Source organism: Musca autumnalis, unplaced genomic scaffold (genome assembly GCF_047663935.1).
Source record: "Musca autumnalis isolate F117 unplaced genomic scaffold, ASM4766393v1 scaffold_1, whole genome shotgun sequence".
In the NCBI taxonomy this organism is placed as follows: Eukaryota; Metazoa; Arthropoda; class Insecta; order Diptera; family Muscidae; genus Musca; species Musca autumnalis.
This window is the reverse complement of record NW_027411644.1, coordinates 71,152,690-71,170,642: the sequence shown is the minus strand read 5'-3', so window position 1 is coordinate 71,170,642 and position 17,953 is coordinate 71,152,690. Positions and strand designations below refer to the sequence as shown.

At 36.7% G+C, this 17,953-nt stretch overlaps 2 long non-coding RNA genes across 2 annotated transcripts; both read right to left on the bottom strand.

Annotated features, from left to right (window-relative positions):
- Positions 1-4,937: 4,937 nt before the first annotated feature.
- Positions 4,938-5,384, bottom strand: LOC141390609 (uncharacterized). Its single transcript, XR_012409418.1, has 3 exons — positions 5,300-5,384; positions 5,154-5,232; positions 4,938-5,085 (listed from the first exon to the last, which is right to left on the bottom strand). It is a non-coding gene; the product is annotated as an uncharacterized lncRNA (long non-coding RNA).
- Positions 5,385-14,537: 9,153 nt separating this feature from the next.
- LOC141390608 (uncharacterized) lies at positions 14,538-14,984 on the bottom strand. Its single transcript, XR_012409417.1, has 3 exons — positions 14,900-14,984; positions 14,754-14,832; positions 14,538-14,685 (listed from the first exon to the last, which is right to left on the bottom strand). It is a non-coding gene; the product is annotated as an uncharacterized lncRNA (long non-coding RNA).
- Positions 14,985-17,953: the final 2,969 nt, after the last annotated feature.

Sequence of the window (17,953 nt, the reverse complement as noted above, 5' to 3'; positions counted from 1 at the left end):
CGGATATTCGAGTTTCCGTATTTAATGAATTTTCAACTTGTTGTATGTAAACGTAATGTTATAACCATGGTACAATAACAAGGTGACACAGTAAGTCCTTGAGCAGAGGACTTCTCTTGCTGTCAAAACAAATTAGCTCTGTTCCTTTACGTTCAAGAATCTTCAAGTTTTACAACTTTTTACTCGAAAAGCGTTCCTTTACTTCAGACACAATACAATTCATATGGGAGCAGTTTTAAACTTTTGCCGGCTTTACCATTTTCAGAAGTAAAGGAACAGACCAATTGTTTGTATTTGCTGTTATATTTGCAATTACAAATCATTTATCTTTTCTGACACCGGAAATGCCTAACGTCGTAACATAACTTTTGACAACAAGAAAAGACTTATACCAGAATTCGCCTTGTTTGTCACCTTGGTAAATTCGCCTTGAATATAACCAAAGCTCGCTCGGTTTTTGTGTTCTGTATAATTTTTATTATAAATTACTTTTTATTTATTTTTTGTTAATTTGTAATAAAATATAAATGTGAATAAGCAAAGATATGAGATTCGTATTTTTACTGACAAGTACTTATAAAAATAAGATGTCTCCAGTTTACTCCGGCTTTTGTCGGTTCTATACGAGGGCTGCACGAAAACTTTCTGTGTTGCCAGGCGCCATTCGAAATTTTTTAGAAAGTTTGACAGTTTTAACCTAAGCATACCCAGGACAGTTTGACATACAGTGAATCACAGTCAAAGGTATCCACTTCACTTTCTTTCATTAAAACTGCGATTTCTAAGAGTTAGTTAATGATAGCGATGTCATTCTTTTTTATATTGTTACATAGCGTCTTAACTTAAATATTATAAAATAAAATTAACGAAATTCATGTAAATTTAGATAAAAAAAATAAAAATGGTTAGACAACATCGATTTCTACCTCACAGTGAAAAGTATGCACTCTAAAAGTTTCATGAAACCAAAAGGATTTCATAGGAATTTAGCACTTGGTATGACATCCTTTGTTATCCATTTTGGAAAAATATGTGATTTGTGCTCGGGCTCATATATTGATAAAATTAGAATGTTGTCCCAAATACCATTTTTTCAGCGCCTAAATTTCAAATTATCCTTTCAGAATGTTTAAATAAAACATCTTATCCTTAATTCCTTCGATAAAGACACGATTTCCTACACCGGAAGCACTCATGCAATGCCATACCACAACAGAGTCTCCTCTGTGCTTTACTGTTGAAATTGTGTGTTTAGGGTCCAAGGCGGTATTTGCCACATGACATACCTTAATTGCTCCATATGACCAAAACAGGCTGCCAATGAAAGCATTGAAGATAAGTTTAACCTGTTTTGGTCATATGGACTGGGCATATTTTTGGCTTCTGATTAAATTACAATCGAAACATATGACATATGCAAAATTATGTAAAATGCATAAATTTTGCATATGCAAAAAATATTTCAATAATAGGTACAAAAATGTTTGTGTGTACAATTTTTCTGTTTAAAATTCTCTTCAGACAAGTCAATAAAATAGAGAAATGTATAACCACAGCCACAACCTTTAAAATACCGAAAATCGGGAGGTATCGTTCTATGGGGGCTATATGAAGGCCTGAACCTAAACCGACAAATTTTAGGTGGAACGTTTTTTGCCCCCAAGGAAGACTTAATACCAACTTTCAACCATTTCGGCGTGATATTGAGGCCACAATCTTCAAAATACCGGAAATCGGAAGCTACCCTTCTATGGGGTCTATATGAAGACGTTGACCTAAACCGAAAAATTTTAGGTGGAAAGTTTTCTACCCCCAAGGAAGACTTGGTACCAAATTTCTGCCGTTTTGGCGGGATATTGAGGCCACAACCTTCAAAATACCGGAAATCGGGAGGTACCGCATATGAAGACGCGGACCTATACCGACAAATTTCAGGTGGAAAGTTTTATACCCCCAAGAAAGACTTAATACCAAATTTCACCCATTTCGGAGGGATGTTAAGGCCACAACCTTCAAAATACCAGAAATCTGGAGGTACTGTTTTATGGGGGCTATATGAAGACGTGAACCTATACCGAGAAATTTCAGGTGGAAAGTTTTATACCCCCAAGGAAGACTTAGTACCAAATTTCCCCCATTTCGGAGGGATATTGAGGCTACAACTTTCAAAATACCGAAAATCGGGAGGTACCGTTCTATGGGGGCTATATAAAGACGTGGAGCCATGCGGACAAATTTCAGGTGTAATGTTTCATACCCCCAACGAAGACTAAATACCACATTTCAGCCATTTCGGTGGGATATTTAGACCACAAATCCTTGTATATTTTTGCATATGCTCATTTTATGCAAATATGTCAAAATGTGCACGATATGCAAAATTTTCCGGCCCTAGTTCATTTTATTTTGTGATAGAAGGAGTTTCTGTCTAATCGGATTTTCTCTACGACCATCCTAACCATACAGGTATGTGACGAATTTCGAATCGTTTTGCAATGAAAACGATTTGCCCAAAACGAGTGAATTGTTTTTAGATGTGATGGGATCCGCATCGAATTTCAATTCCACGTTGTTTCAATTTCATTAAATTCCCACAAAAAAGAAGAAAAATAGAAGTAAAAAACACTTTTTTAGTCTTGGGAATGGCAAAAGCCGAAAAAAATTAATAACAAATAAAATAAGGGGTCGATCATCGATAACATATATCCACGTATGGCAACTCTCAACTGAAGTTGCGAATCTCAGTTGACGAAGCGGCTGTTTTTCAGAAACCACCAATTTTCAGTTGCAGTAAACATTTTCGAAGAAACAAGAAGTAAAATAGAAGGAAAAATAAACATTTTGTTAACAATTATTGATTCTTTGCATCATTAATTAATTTTGTGTATCAATATGGTGAAAATAACGACAAAGCAGCAGTTCGAAATATTAATTGATAAACTGAGTGAAAATCCAAACTTAGCCCGAGGAGTTCGGGAGTTTTGGTGAAACCAAAGCCACAGCGGCTGAAGCGTGGAGGTCCATTTCGGGCAGTTTAAACAGCCATGAACCTCCAACACGAACACCTGAAGAGTGGCAGAGTCTGGATTCACTTTAAAGCAAAGTTGAAAAAAAAGCCTCAAAATAAAATAAACTTCAACGACACTGGTGGTGGTCCATCACAATAAGTGAATTTATCGCCTTTGGAGCGGACAGCAGCTCCATCTATATAGCCAACTACACCAGGGAATTTCGTTTTTGAATAAAAATGGGTTTTATTTTGCCTTTTTCCTCCTCTGTCAACTTCGAAACAATCCAATTTTGGCACAATTTGTCCTCTATCAAGTGGACAACTTCCTTCAATACTCTCGAGAATGTAGATTGAGCCATGCAATTGTTGAAATCATTGCCATGGGACTTTTGGAAACTTTCGTCCTCCAAGGATCGCAACGCTGCGCACACTTTTAAAAGTGGGGGTATTGCTGTTGATCTGTAACTTACTTTGAAGTCATCCTTTAACGTTTCCACAACGTAAACTACGGCATCCTTTGGCAATCGAAAATACGCCTTAAACCTGAAATAATTTACTGATTATACAGATCTTTCCACATGATCATCAGCTTACAGTTGTTACGTGCGCTTACGGGGCGTATCATTCAGGACGCCGGCTAGTCAGGTCGCCTCTCTTGGGTGTGGTCCCAACCCTATTTGTCCCCACTCCTGGCACGCAACAGTAAATTAAAAGGAATTTCTCAAACAAACATATACTACCATATTACAAAACGCATCATCGCCCATACAAACCATATCCTGCTGGCCAATATCCTGCCCTCCCAACCATGGTCACTTATTCCTTTCCTTCACCCCAGTGACCCCACACGCCGCCACATCACAACACTTACCTCGTCATATATGTCCTCCTATTAAATTCTCAACACATAATCATTTTCCTTATCAGACTATACATTAAGTCATATTTATTTAATAAAAAATCCTAATACTAACAAAAATTTCAATACTATTACTAACTCTTAATTTCTTAATTTTTTCTAGGATGTAATCAATAATCAATAAAATAATTGGTATTACAAATTATCGGTAGTTTTATTTTTACTTTTCTCCTGGTTAGAAAATTTGACTCTGTAACGGCTTATTTGCCAATTTGAAAATTTTAAACGATAGGTCTTTAGACCAAAAAAATTATGCCTAAAGGGCTTTCTCTATGTCCATAGATTTTAACAAACAATTAATACACAAAACTGAACACAGCATTCGCAAAGTGATTTTGAATTTGAAACCTTAAAAAAAAGGATTTTTATACGACTTTAAATTCCCATATGTTCTAAACCCCAACCTAATATCCTTAACAAAAGAGCTCTTTTCTTAACAATATAAAAGGGGAAGGGAATAAACTAATAAATCTTAAACACTCTACTTTGAGAACGCTGAAAGATAAAAATAAATAATTATGACAAAAAAAACTAAAATAATACATATATAAAGATATCTTAATGTCTAAATGAATAAATATGTCAAATAAAAGGTTATCAAAAAAAATTATGAATCTGATAAAAATTTAGTGGCATGCAAAAAAAAATTATAAATATATCATGTTCAAAGGATTTTCCAGTAAAAAGTTCAATTTAGTTTAGTTTGTAGTTTAGTAATAAATTGCTTTCGGATCAAATCCTCACCGCTAGGGCAATAAATGCATCTCATTAGAATCTTCTTTTGGGCCCTTTGGTTCTCGTATGGGCATAATAACCAACTTTGACTGACTTGAAAATATGTCAGTTTTGATGTCTTTTTGTTAAAATCCAAGCCACTGTGATTATAACAAAACAGGCGAATTCAGTTCGGTTGGGTATGTGTGTCAGACTAACACAAATTAAACTGGTGCTGAACCTGGGATGGCGAGTGTTACACTGTTGGTGGTGTCCAACAGATGGCAGTGGGACACATTTATCTATTATCTTTGGAAAATATAGCTTTCCTACCTTGAGATGATCGGGGTTGTGTCTAGCATAAATAGTGTAGCTAGAATCCAACAGGTATCACTGTTTCACTTTTTTGGTCGATACGCCAGTGCACCCAGATTCGACTTGCCTATCCACGAAGGATAAATAATTAATTTTCTTTGAATATTAGGATATTTTCATCATTTAACTATTTACCTTTTGGCCTTCCGTCGACTTATTTAATTTTTGGAATGCTATACGGGTAATATCTGACTTAATTTCTCCCACTCGTCACCTATTTTTAGAAATAACTTTTATAGAATCACTTATCTCACACGATTTACACGGTTTAAATAGATTACCTCTAATGTCAAATCTCAATATTTGCAATTTTCGGATTTAAATATTTAAACTTTGAAAGTTTTTAACCTTTTTCTGACAATTAACTTCCATTTATTATGACACTACAGGTTTAGTTCAGCACCAGTTAACAAACTAACCTTTTCTCTTAACATTTACTCTCTTTTATAACTTTGGTGTAACTGTCCACTGGTAGACATCTTGATAGAGTAACTAATTCTATCCTTCTTTATTTTTTTATATAGTAATTGTCCCTTTCTTAAACTATTTTTTTGCAATTAATTGCACTCAAAGATATTAAGAGACCCATTTTTCTCACGGTGTTATTTAAGAGAATTGGTACTGCCCATTGTCGGTATTGCCGTACCCTACATTATCTAAACTTGGCAGCACCTATTCGTTTGTCATTAGTCCCATGGTCCAAAGTGAATGCAATGATTTGAACTCTCATCATCAGCTGACATTTTATTGACAAAGACAGACGGCGTGTGGTTTGTATCGTTCCTGAATTTTACTTTTACAATTTTCTAATCTATTTTTTTTCTTTTCTTTTCAGGATTTTCTCGTGTGATGATCTGCACGAGCCCACCCAAACTCTCGGTGGATCGGTATATGATTCCTTGGAAAAATATGCCAGTCCACCGGTAGAGGAAGGAACTTGTGCATTCCCATCACACGAGGAAATGTTTGCAATGACCTGGCTTATACCCTAGACAGACGGCAGCGTTAATTTGCATTAACTGCCTTAATTCAAATTAATTTGAACATTATCCCCTTTCTTAATGCACAAAATCAAAGGAAATTTAAACTGAATTAAGCAATTTCAATATGGCAATGCTGTTGAAAATCAATTGTCTTTTGTCAAATTTCCATGTTTAAGAAAATAAAAAGGGAAAGCAAATCAGCAATTTTCGCGTTTCTTCAAAATAAGTAGTGGTCTTTCGCGAGTAGAATAGCAGCTAATCGTTTTTCACGCCTTTTAACAAATTTCTTTTTCAAATTTTTATTTTCACAAAAAATGCCATTACCCAACATACCAATTCTATCGAAAATTATATCTTCCTCAAATGTTTTTTAAAGTTTTGCAATATTTTTATAATATTAAAAAGACTCAAAAATATCGCGAATAAATTAAATTTATTTTTGCTACATCGTGGTGAAAATGTCAATGGTAGAAAGTGTATTTGTATCGCATATTTCGGCGAACTTTTGTAAAGCTTTATGAAATGGTCTGCTGGGTACAAACAAACAACACAAACAGCTGTTTCATAAATGCAGAAACTATCGTCTGTCAGGGTAAAAAATTAATTCAAATTAGGAAATTTTTAATGCAAATTAACTCTGCCGTCTGTCTAGGGTATTAGCATACCCAGCCATTGCAAACACCAGATCAACATTTGTGGGCAAAACAAACATAAATATTCGCCTCCCCACCAATGAGGCTAGAATAAAAAAAAATCGCCACGCCAAATACTTGTGGCCCACAACAATAAATGTTTGTGGCCCCCAGCACTTTTGCCACCCACAACAACAATTTGCCACAATCACCTGGAACATGGCTGACTACACCCCGCATACGTGTAGTTACCCATAGAGAGTGCTCCAGTGATAAAATGTAGTTCCCTTCATGCTCCACCAGCCATAATCATTGTGAGCTATAAATTTTTAATGTGGATTTGAGACCCCCACACGGCCAAAAAGGTCTCTCCCTAAGGTACCCCCACGTCAAAATTTTTTTTGAGTCCATGGGCGGACTTAGGTTTGTTGGGGGCCTCGCAACAAAACTCCAGCACTGCCAAAGCATGACGGAAGTGATGGTGTGCGACGGGCCTACTTGTTGAATGTGATGGGAACCCAACGTGGGGAACTCCACACCCTGAAACAAGCCGGGCATATGAGTTTAGGGAAGTATCCCAAATATTTCCTATTAAAAGGATATTTACTTGGTGTTACCATTTTCTTTATAGGGAATCCCGCCTTATTTGTGTCCCGAATATCGGATTTTTTTTGGAATAGCTACATTTATGGATTGACGTAAGTGTCAATGAATGTGTAATCTATGTTGTTGGGTAAATGTTTATTGTATCTATAAATAGGGGATATAATTTGAGTTGGATGAGATTTCGGTTTTGTATAATTAAGGTAAGGGTATAATTGGTTTAGGGTATAACTAAGGTAGGTGTATAATTGAAGTAGGAGTATAATTAAAATGCAGGTGTATAAATAAGGCAGGTGTATAAATGCATGTATAATCGGGACAAACACGGACAGAAAATTTGCAGGTACTTGGTTATCACAGATATAAAAATATATTGCACTGTAAACTTAACCTAGATACTATTAGGACAAAAAAACAAACATGTATGCTTAATCCTATTTGTATCACAGATCGGTTTACATTGCACTTATACTTTGATATCTTTAACGTGATATATCCCAATGGGGTTACCTTGTAAATTTTCAAGTTCATACATATTGTCCCCAACGGGCCTCAGTATGCGACATTTTAGAAATTTTTTACAGAATTTCGCATTTATATTCTTAGAGAATTCTGATTGGACTACATTCCTGCGGTATACCTCCTGCCCAGGACGAAATTTGACTACGCGGGCTCTCTTATTATACCTCTCGGAGCTCTTTTCATAGGCTTTGTGCAGATTTTCTTTTATATGCTTCCTTAATAGTTCCAATTTCTCTGGCCTCTGCAACTCTGTCACCTCGTGATCGGTCATTGACATGAGTTTTCTAGCTAGTTTATAATCATGTCCGCTGGAAAACATGTGGAAACCGAAGATGGCAAAAAACGGAGTTACTCCTGTTGCAGAGTGCACAGAGTTGCGTAGGGCGCATTCGATCTCAGAGAGGTATAAGTCCCAATCTCTTTGATCTTCCTCCAAGTAAGTCCTGATGGCGGTGATCACCGATTGATTTACACGCTCCGAGGCGTTAGACTGTGGGGAGTAAACGGCGGTTTTCATATGAGTGATTTTATATGAATTGATCATTTCTTGAAAGGATTTTGAAATGAATTGGGCCCCGTTATCACTATGAATGATTTCGGGAACCCCGAACTTGTGAAAAACTTCCTCTTTGAGGAATTTTATCACGTTAACCGCTGTGGCTTCCTTCATGGCCTTCAGAATGGTAAACTTCGAGAAATGATCAACTATTATAAAGATATACGCGTTTCCCTTTTTGGATCTGGGGTACTTCCCCAAAAAATCTATATATAATTTTTGAAAGGGTCTTTCAGTTTTGACTTCCTTTCCTATAGGAGGCATTAAATTTTTATTACACGATTTGGATTCCTTGCACTTTAGACATTTCTTGATATATTCCCTGACTTGTATGGTCATATTTGGCCAATAGAAAAATCTTCTTATCCGCTCTAATGTTTTAGTTATTCCCCCATGACAGGCTGTGGGTACATTATGCATTTTCTCTATGATTTCATTTGTCATTCCACTCGGTACCCATACTTTCCATTGAAATTCTTCATCACTTTCCGGGTTTGGAAGACATTTTTTTAAAATCATCCCATTCTGTACCTTTAAGTCAGGCAATTTCTCATTGTTTTTGGTGATGGTTTTCATTAAATCCGTGTATTCTTCACTTTGGAATTCTTTGGTGTCGTAATCTAAGAGTTCGGGCAATATTATTTCATCAATGTGGTTTTCAGTCGGTGCTCTAGATAGCATATCGGCTACTATATTCTCAGACCCTTTTCGGTGTTGGATTTCAAAGTTGTATCCCTGTAAGTTCAGGGACCACCTTGCCAATCTACCATTCAAATCTCTCAAGGACATTAACCACTTTAATGATGCATGGTCGGTGATGACCGTGAATGGCATCATCTCGACGTAAGGCCTGAATTTTTTGATTGCCATCACCGCAGCAAGACATTCTTTTTCGGTCACGCTGTAATTGCGTTGACACGAATTGAGTTTTTGTGAAAAAAATGCTATAGGGTGTTCTTCTTGCTTTTCATTCAATTGATACAGAACCGCACCTATACCATAATCTGATGCATCACATTGTATATAAAAATGTTTTGAGAAGTCGGGGTGACGCAGAACGGGGGCAGATGTCAGGGCCTTTTTAAGTTTCCCAAATGCGTTTATTGCCTCTTCACTCATCACGAATTTCTTGGACTTTTTGAGGGTATCTGTCAATGGGGCCGATATCGTCGCGAAGTCTTTGATGAAACGGCGGTACCATCCAGCCGTTCCAAGAAAGCTTCGGACTTCCCGAGGGTTTCTTGGTACCTTGATGTTAAGAATCGCTTTTATTTTGTCCGGGTCGGTTCTCAATTTGCCTTCACCAATAACAAAACCTAAATATTTCAGCTCTCTAAAACAAAATTGCGATTTTTTTATCCCAATGGTCAAATTGGCTTTCTTTAAGCACATTGCTACTTCCTTGAGGAGTCGCAAATGTTCTTGAAAATCGCTCGATATTATAAGTAAGTCATCCAAGTATATAAATACGTTATCTTTTAAATTTTGAGGGATGACTTTATCCATAAGACGACATAAGCGTTGCGCTGCGTTACACAGCCCGAATGGCATTACCCTAAATTGGTATAATGGCCTACCCGGGACTGTGAACGCAGTGCACGCCTTACTGTCATCATCGAGCTCGATTTGCCAAAAGGCATATTTTAAATCGACGCTACTTATAAAATGTGTTTCATCTATCCTACTTAATATGCCTTCAATGTTTTGAAGGGGATAGGCGTCTTTGACCGTTAATTTATTTAACTTTCTTGCATCCAGGTAGAACCTGTTCTTCCCCGGCTTCCTCACAACAGACGTACGATTACTCCAAGGGCTTTCGCTTTCTTCAATAACTTGGAGGCGGAGCATATTATCTATCTCTTCGTAGACTATTGCTTGGACTGCCGGAGATAACGGATAGTGCCGGTCTTTCACAGGTTCTGCACCTTCAACTAATTTAATTGTGTGTTTTTCCAAACTGGTCTTGCCTAATCCCTTCTCTTCAAAAGTGTCGAATTGGCTAATAGCATCATTTAACTGTTGTTGTTGTTGGGGAGACAAATTGTGTGGGTTTAGCTTATAATCCGCATCATCTAAGATGTCTTTTTGCAATTTTTCAATATTGACCTCGCTGACGACTAATTCTTTGGGCAATAGATCATATAGTTTCCAGAAATCTATGCCAAGGTACAACCCTTGCTCTAAATCTGGACAGAGGTAGAAGTCTAAATCCTTTATCAGATCCTTATATTTAGTTTCTAGGTTTACCTTTCCGATTATCCTATGGTTCTGTCCGGCGGCTGTTTTCACGTTTGAAAATATGGGTCTTATAGTTACATCTAGGGGCTCTAAGAATTCTCTACATCCTCTACCCAAGATGCTAATCGACGCTCCTGTATCTAATAGCCCCCTCATATTCATACCTTGTATTTCTACCTCGGCGAAAATTCGGGGATCATTCTTATCGGAATATTTCATAACAGAATCTATCACCTTCTTTATTTCTTTCTTCTTATTTTTAAATTTTTGTCGTAATTTCTGTATTTTCGGCTGTTTAATATTTTCTTGTTCATTATTTCCCATTATCCTTTCCCTAACCTCTTGATAATTTTGTTCCCTTATTGCTAATGGTAAATAATGTCGCATCTCCGGTCTAAACGGTTCTGGATTTCCATTAGATGTTTTAATCTGTTGGTTATTATGGTCTTTTATTGCAGGAATCTGCGTATTTTGAAAAATCTTCAGGGGTTTTCCGTTGGACGCGGTCCCCCTTGTATTTCCGCGCCCCGGTTCCGGTTTCCCTGACAAATATTACAAGTGGGGCTTTTGGTCCCTGGATTTCCGCACCTATAGCAGAATAGGGATCTGGTACTGGCATCACAATAACGGAACGTATGTCCAGACCTTTTGCAGTTCCAACATAGCAGTTTAGCATTGTAGGGCCTTTCGGTCTGAACTGCTGCAATCTCTTCGGTTGTTTCCTGCTCAGGCAATGTATCGTACTCATAGACTGAGTCGTTAACTATCTCGTTAACATGTTTATTGGGGCGAGGAGGGGGTACGAAAGGTCGGTTCTCGCGTCTTAGAAAATTTCTTTCCCCTTCATTACACTCGATCCTGAGCTGTTCCACCGAAGACACTGAAATCGGGTAAACTATACGGCCTATGCTTTCCCTAATGTTTTTCTTCATTATTTTTATCATTTCTATCTCTGCAATTGGTTGGAACAGCTTCGATCTAATTAGTGCCATTGCTTGGAAGTAATTGTCTATGGACTCATTAGGCATTTGCTTCCTTTGAGCTAATTCGGTTATGATCTCGAAATTTGATTTAGAGGATTGGTACTGGTTTAGCAGACTGTGCTTTAAATCTTCCCAATTGTGGAATCTATTCGTCTTCTGAAAAAGCCAATACCAAGATTCCGCTTTGCCACCGAGTAGTAATGGGAAGTCTCTAATAATTTCAGTCCATGGTATTTTGTACTGCCACTGAAAATATTCAAGTCGGTACACAAATTCCTCGACTCCCAACCCTGATGGATTTCCATCGAAATGCAGTCCCAATTTATTTATCCTAATATTGTACTTCGGATCAAAGGGAGCTGAACTACCACTTGGGTCTCGCCTAGCTACTTGGTTTTGGTCTGTACCATTGAAATTATTTCCACTGGACTGTGTCTCCATAGGACGAAGTGGTGGGTTATCATTTGCAGATGGCACGAATGTCTCATTTCGACCCTGAGGGGTGTTATTTGAGTTTTGCCTATTATCTTCAGAGGATGTCGGTCTGTTTGCTGCCCCGCCCTGCTGGGAGACAGATTTAGCTACGTCCTTTATAACTTTGGTTAGGTCCATTAAAGATTTTTTCATTACCTCCATCTCTACTTTCAGATTTTGGAGATCAAGCTGTGGTGGCCCTGTTACATTGCTACCTCCTACCGCACCGGCAGATGTGCTTGGTCGTTGTGCTCCTCCCATTTGACCTTGAAGATGGACTGGTCCTAACGAATTAGTCACCGGAGAGCCAACATTTATGGTGTGGGACAGGTCCCTAATCTGACCTTGGACATTCGGATTATCCTCCGCCATGTTTTGGTTCGTGTTATCTTCTATATCTTTCTTCTTTTTATTCTCTATCACTACTGATCTGTTTGCATCAAACTTTTCAGGTCTGTCCCGTTTTCTACTGGTCTGTGATCGAGTTCCGCTGCTCATACCCAAAGATTCTCCTACAATCTCTGACCTCACCCTGAAGTGCTTTACGTATGGAAGCTAGTCTATGTTAACAGATGGTTCTTCACCGAAAGTAATTTATTATTATTATTATTTTTTTTTATATTATTTAATAATTACGGAGGACTTAATGACAAGGATGTGATGTGTGCGGTATATAAATTTTGGCCTAAGATAATGGTTCTGATTGACGGTGATGCGTAGGACGGATTATTTAACTAACACTTTTTTACACTACTGTGACAAGATATGTATCTTCCTCTTCACTAACATATCCCTTGCTACTCAACCTATAGATACAACAGAACCCTAGTTATGTACTAGGGCGGTTATCCAATTATTGAATAGGATCACTATTAAAAATATTAAAAAAAACTATCTTTTTTTTTTTAACTGTCTAACCAGAATACGACCTGCTTCTACCACTATATTCGTTTAGCCAGTAGGCCAAGTCATATTCTGAATTGAAGTCGTCATCGTTTCACATCATCCACAATGTTCCAGAATATATCCCTCATACAACATTCTAGCACTTGTCCAGAATGGATATGAAGCAATACCTTCTGTATACTGTAGCTTCAGTTAGCGATTTCGGGCTATTGCTTTAAATGTACTGGGCTATTGCCTAGTGCCTAGATGACCTACACTATACGAAATTTCATTATATTCTTGGGCGCCATATTGTTACGTGCGCTTACGGGGCGTATCATTCAGGACGCCGGCTAGTCAGGTCGCCTCTCTTGGGTGTGGTCCCAACCCTATTTGTCCCCACTCCTGGCACGCAACAGTAAATTAAAAGGAATTTCTCAAACAAACATATACTACCATATTACAAAACGCATCATCGCCCATACAAACCATATCCTGCTGGCCAATATCCTGCCCTCCCAACCATGGTCACTTATTCCTTTCCTTCACCCCAGTGACCCCACACGCCGCCACATCACAACACTTACCTCGTCATATATGTCCTCCTATTAAATTCTCAACACATAATCATTTTCCTTATCAGACTATACATTAAGTCATATTTATTTAATAAACAATCCTAATACTAACAAAAATTTCAATACTATTACTAACTCTTAATTTCTTAATTTTTTCTAGGATGTAATCAATAATCAATAAAATAATTGGTATTACAAATTATCGGTAGTTTTATTTTTACTTTTCTCCTGGTTAGAAAATTTGACTCTGTAACGGCTTATTTGCCAATTTGAAAATTTTAAACGATAGGTCTTTAGACCAAAAAAATTATGCCTAAAGGGCTTTCTCTATGTCCATAGATTTTAACAAACAATTAATACACAAAACTGAACACAGCATTCGCAAAGTGATTTTGAATTTGAAACCTTAAAAAAAAGGATTTTTATACGACTTTAAATTCCCATATGTTCTAAACCCCAACCTAATATCCTTAACAAAAGAGCTCTTTTCTTAACAATATAAAAGGGGAAGGGAATAAACTAATAAATCTTAAACACTCTACTTTGAGAACGCTGAAAGATAAAAATAAATAATTATGACAAAAAAAACTAAAATAATACATATATAAAGATATCTTAATGTCTAAATGAATAAATATGTCAAATAAAAGGTTATCAAAAAAAATTATGAATCTGATAAAAATTTAGTGGCATGCAAAAAAAAATTATAAATATATCATGTTCAAAGGATTTTCCAGTAAAAAGTTCAATTTAGTTTAGTTTGTAGTTTAGTAATAAATTGCTTTCGGATCAAATCCTCACCGCTAGGGCAATAAATGCATCTCATTAGAATCTTCTTTTGGGCCCTTTGGTTCTCGTATGGGCATAATAACCAACTTTGACTGACTTGAAAATATGTCAGTTTTGATGTCTTTTTGTTAAAATCCAAGCCACTGTGATTATAACAAAACAGGCGAATTCAGTTCGGTTGGGTATGTGTGTCAGACTAACACAAATTAAACTGGTGCTGAACCTGGGATGGCGAGTGTTACACTGTTGGTGGTGTCCAACAGATGGCAGTGGGACACATTTATCTATTATCTTTGGAAAATATAGCTTTCCTACCTTGAGATGATCGGGGTTGTGTCTAGCATAAATAGTGTAGCTAGAATCCAACAGGTATCACTGTTTCACTTTTTTGGTCGATACGCCAGTGCACCCAGATTCGACTTGCCTATCCACGAAGGATAAATAATTAATTTTCTTTGAATATTAGGATATTTTCATCATTTAACTATTTACCTTTTGGCCTTCCGTCGACTTATTTAATTTTTGGAATGCTATACGGGTAATATCTGACTTAATTTCTCCCACTCGTCACCTATTTTTAGAAATAACTTTTATAGAATCACTTATCTCACACGATTTACACGGTTTAAATAGATTACCTCTAATGTCAAATCTCAATATTTGCAATTTTCGGATTTAAATATTTAAACTTTGAAAGTTTTTAACCTTTTTCTGACAATTAACTTCCATTTATTATGACACTACAGGTTTAGTTCAGCACCAGTTAACAAACTAACCTTTTCTCTTAACATTTACTCTCTTTTATAACTTTGGTGTAACTGTCCACTAGTAGACATCTTGATAGAGTAACTAATTCTATCCTTCTTTATTTTTTTATATAGTAATTGTCCCTTTCTTAAACTATTTTTTTGCAATTAATTGCACTCAAAGATATTAAGAGACCCATTTTTCTCACGGTGTTATTTAAGAGAATTGGTACTGCCCATTGTCGGTATTGCCGTACCCTACATTATCTAAACTTGGCAGCACCTATTCGTTTGTCATTAGTCCCATGGTCCAAAGTGAATGCAATTATTTGAACTCTCATCATCAGCTGACATTTTATTGACAAAGACAGACGGCGTGTGGTTTGTATCGTTCCTGAATTTTACTTTTACAATTTTCTAATCTATTTTTTTTTTCTTTTCAGGATTTTCTCGTGTGATGATCTGCACGAGCCCACCCAAACTCTCGGTGGATCGGTATATGATTCCTTGGAAAAATATGCCAGTCCACCGGTAGAGGAAGGAACTTGTGCATTCCCATCACACGAGGAAATGTTTGCAATGACCTGGCTTAGCATACCCAGCCATTGCAAACACCAGATCAACATTTGTGGGCAAAACAAACATAAATATTCGCCTCCCCACCAATGAGGCTAGAATAAAAAAAAATCGCCACGCCAAATACTTGTGGCCCACAACAATAAATGTTTGTGGCCCCCAGCACTTTTGCCACCCACAACAACAATTTGCCACAATCACCTGGAACATGGCTGACTACACCCCGCATACGTGTAGTTACCCATAGAGAGTGCTCCAGTGATAAAATGTAGTTCCCTTCATGCTCCACCAGCCATAATCATTGTGAGCTATAAATTTTTAATGTGGATTTGAGACCCCCACACGGCCAAAAAGGTCTCTCCCTAAGGTACCCCCACGTCAAAATTTTTTTTGAGTCCATGGGCGGACTTAGGTTTGTTGGGGGCCTCGCAACACAGTGCAGATGGCAATTCCAATGGATTCGACTTGTCCCTCAAATTTCTTCTAATAGATGCAATGTCCTGTACATTTTCTTCATCATCAAAAAATAATTCCACCGAACTTATCATTTTTTGGGACAGCAAATAAAACTTGACGATCCGAAGATTCAATGGGCAGGTTATATTCCAATCTTGGGTTGTTTTCCAAATTTGCTCGAAAACTCAGCCAAAATATTAAAATATTGTCCAGAATACACAAAAGAGTTATCCAAAGCGCAATTATTTTTAAAATGTTTTTATTTTTTTTTTTGCGAATAGAGGTCACAAGTTTGAAAAAACACTGATCGATAACATGTTTATCGACCACCCAGTTGAGTTGACATTAATGGTACAACATTTCGTCTCAGTCGCGCAGACAACTGACAACGCAACTCAAGTTTAGTGGCAATACAAGATAGACCCATAAATTTGTCTTCTTGTTTAAGTTGGCCTATATGCAGGTTTAGTGTGGTAATTCATATCCAATTACATGAGGAGAACTTTACAAACAGTGCAAACAACATATTAAGCGGATGTCTTCACTAATCTAGAGGAAAGAAACATGTTCATAGTAGATCTTTTGATCCGTGTTTTTTTTTATCGAAATATCAAATATTTTCTTAACAAAGTATGCTAAAAATAAGGCAAATAAATGTAAGTTTATCTATTCTATATCCGTGTTTAAATTTCAACCTTTTTTTATAGGCGACTGTGGTCGATAACAAATTATAAAAACAATTTCATAGGCCATAAACAATTTCATAGGTCGATAAAATGTTTCATAGGAAACAGTGGCCTATAAAATTTATCATGGGCCACAGCAACCTCTACAATTTTATAGAAAATTGTTCATAAGCCTAGTGGCCAACAAAACGCTATAGAAATTGTTTCATAAGCCATTGTGGCCTTTAAATTTTTACAGGAAGTACTTCATATGCCCCAGTGGCCTATACAATTTTTCATAGGTTACTACGGTCTATAAAAATTTATAGAAACTCTTTTATAGGAAACAGTGTTATTGACGAATGGCCGGGCGGACAAGGGTATATCGACTACAACTTATCTAAAGAAGATAGGGTCTTCATGTATGTTGTACTCTTATGTTTGAGTAAAAGATTTAGTTGTGCTTTTATGTTATAAATAAAAGACTTAATGATAAATTAACAAAATTAAGCAAGATTTATTCTGTTTAATTCTGGAAACTGAAAATACGTTACAATGAGTTGATGTGCGTGTTACTACTTGTGGTGTAATACAATGACTGTGTTGTCTGAATGACTGAAAGAGACTGACTGAGTGAGAAAGAGTATAGCATGAGGATTGCATGTGTGTGTGTGTATGTATGTGTGCATGCATAATAACAACCCTGTAGGAAATGTCAATAGTGAATCTATACTGACTTACTACTGACATTGTCAACAGTACTACTGACAAACTGTAGACAACTAATGTAATTTCCTATAGACATTTTGTATGAACGTGTCATTCGAAAGTCAGTACTGACAATGGAACTAGTATGTCAATAGTAAGTCAGTAGTTCCTGAGGAACCATGTGTTGACATTGGAGGTAGTGAGTCAGTATAGACATTGGAGGTAGTAAGTCAGTATAGACAATGGATGTAGTGAGTCAGTATAGACATTGGTGGTAGTGAGTCAATAGTACCAGATTTTCAATACTAAATTTTTTAGCTTATTTGGAACTTTTCAAAGATTCCAAAGATTCCACATAAGTAAAAATTAGTAAATAAAGACAATGTTTTCAAGGCTGCTTAAACATTTTGACATATAAATAATAAAAAACGTTTTCGTTTTATTTTCTTGGCCAAGTCGCACCAATGACTTGTCTGCTTAAAATAGTTCTTCTTCTGTTGCACTTAACGTTTTATCAGGCTATTCGCTGAATGTTGATATA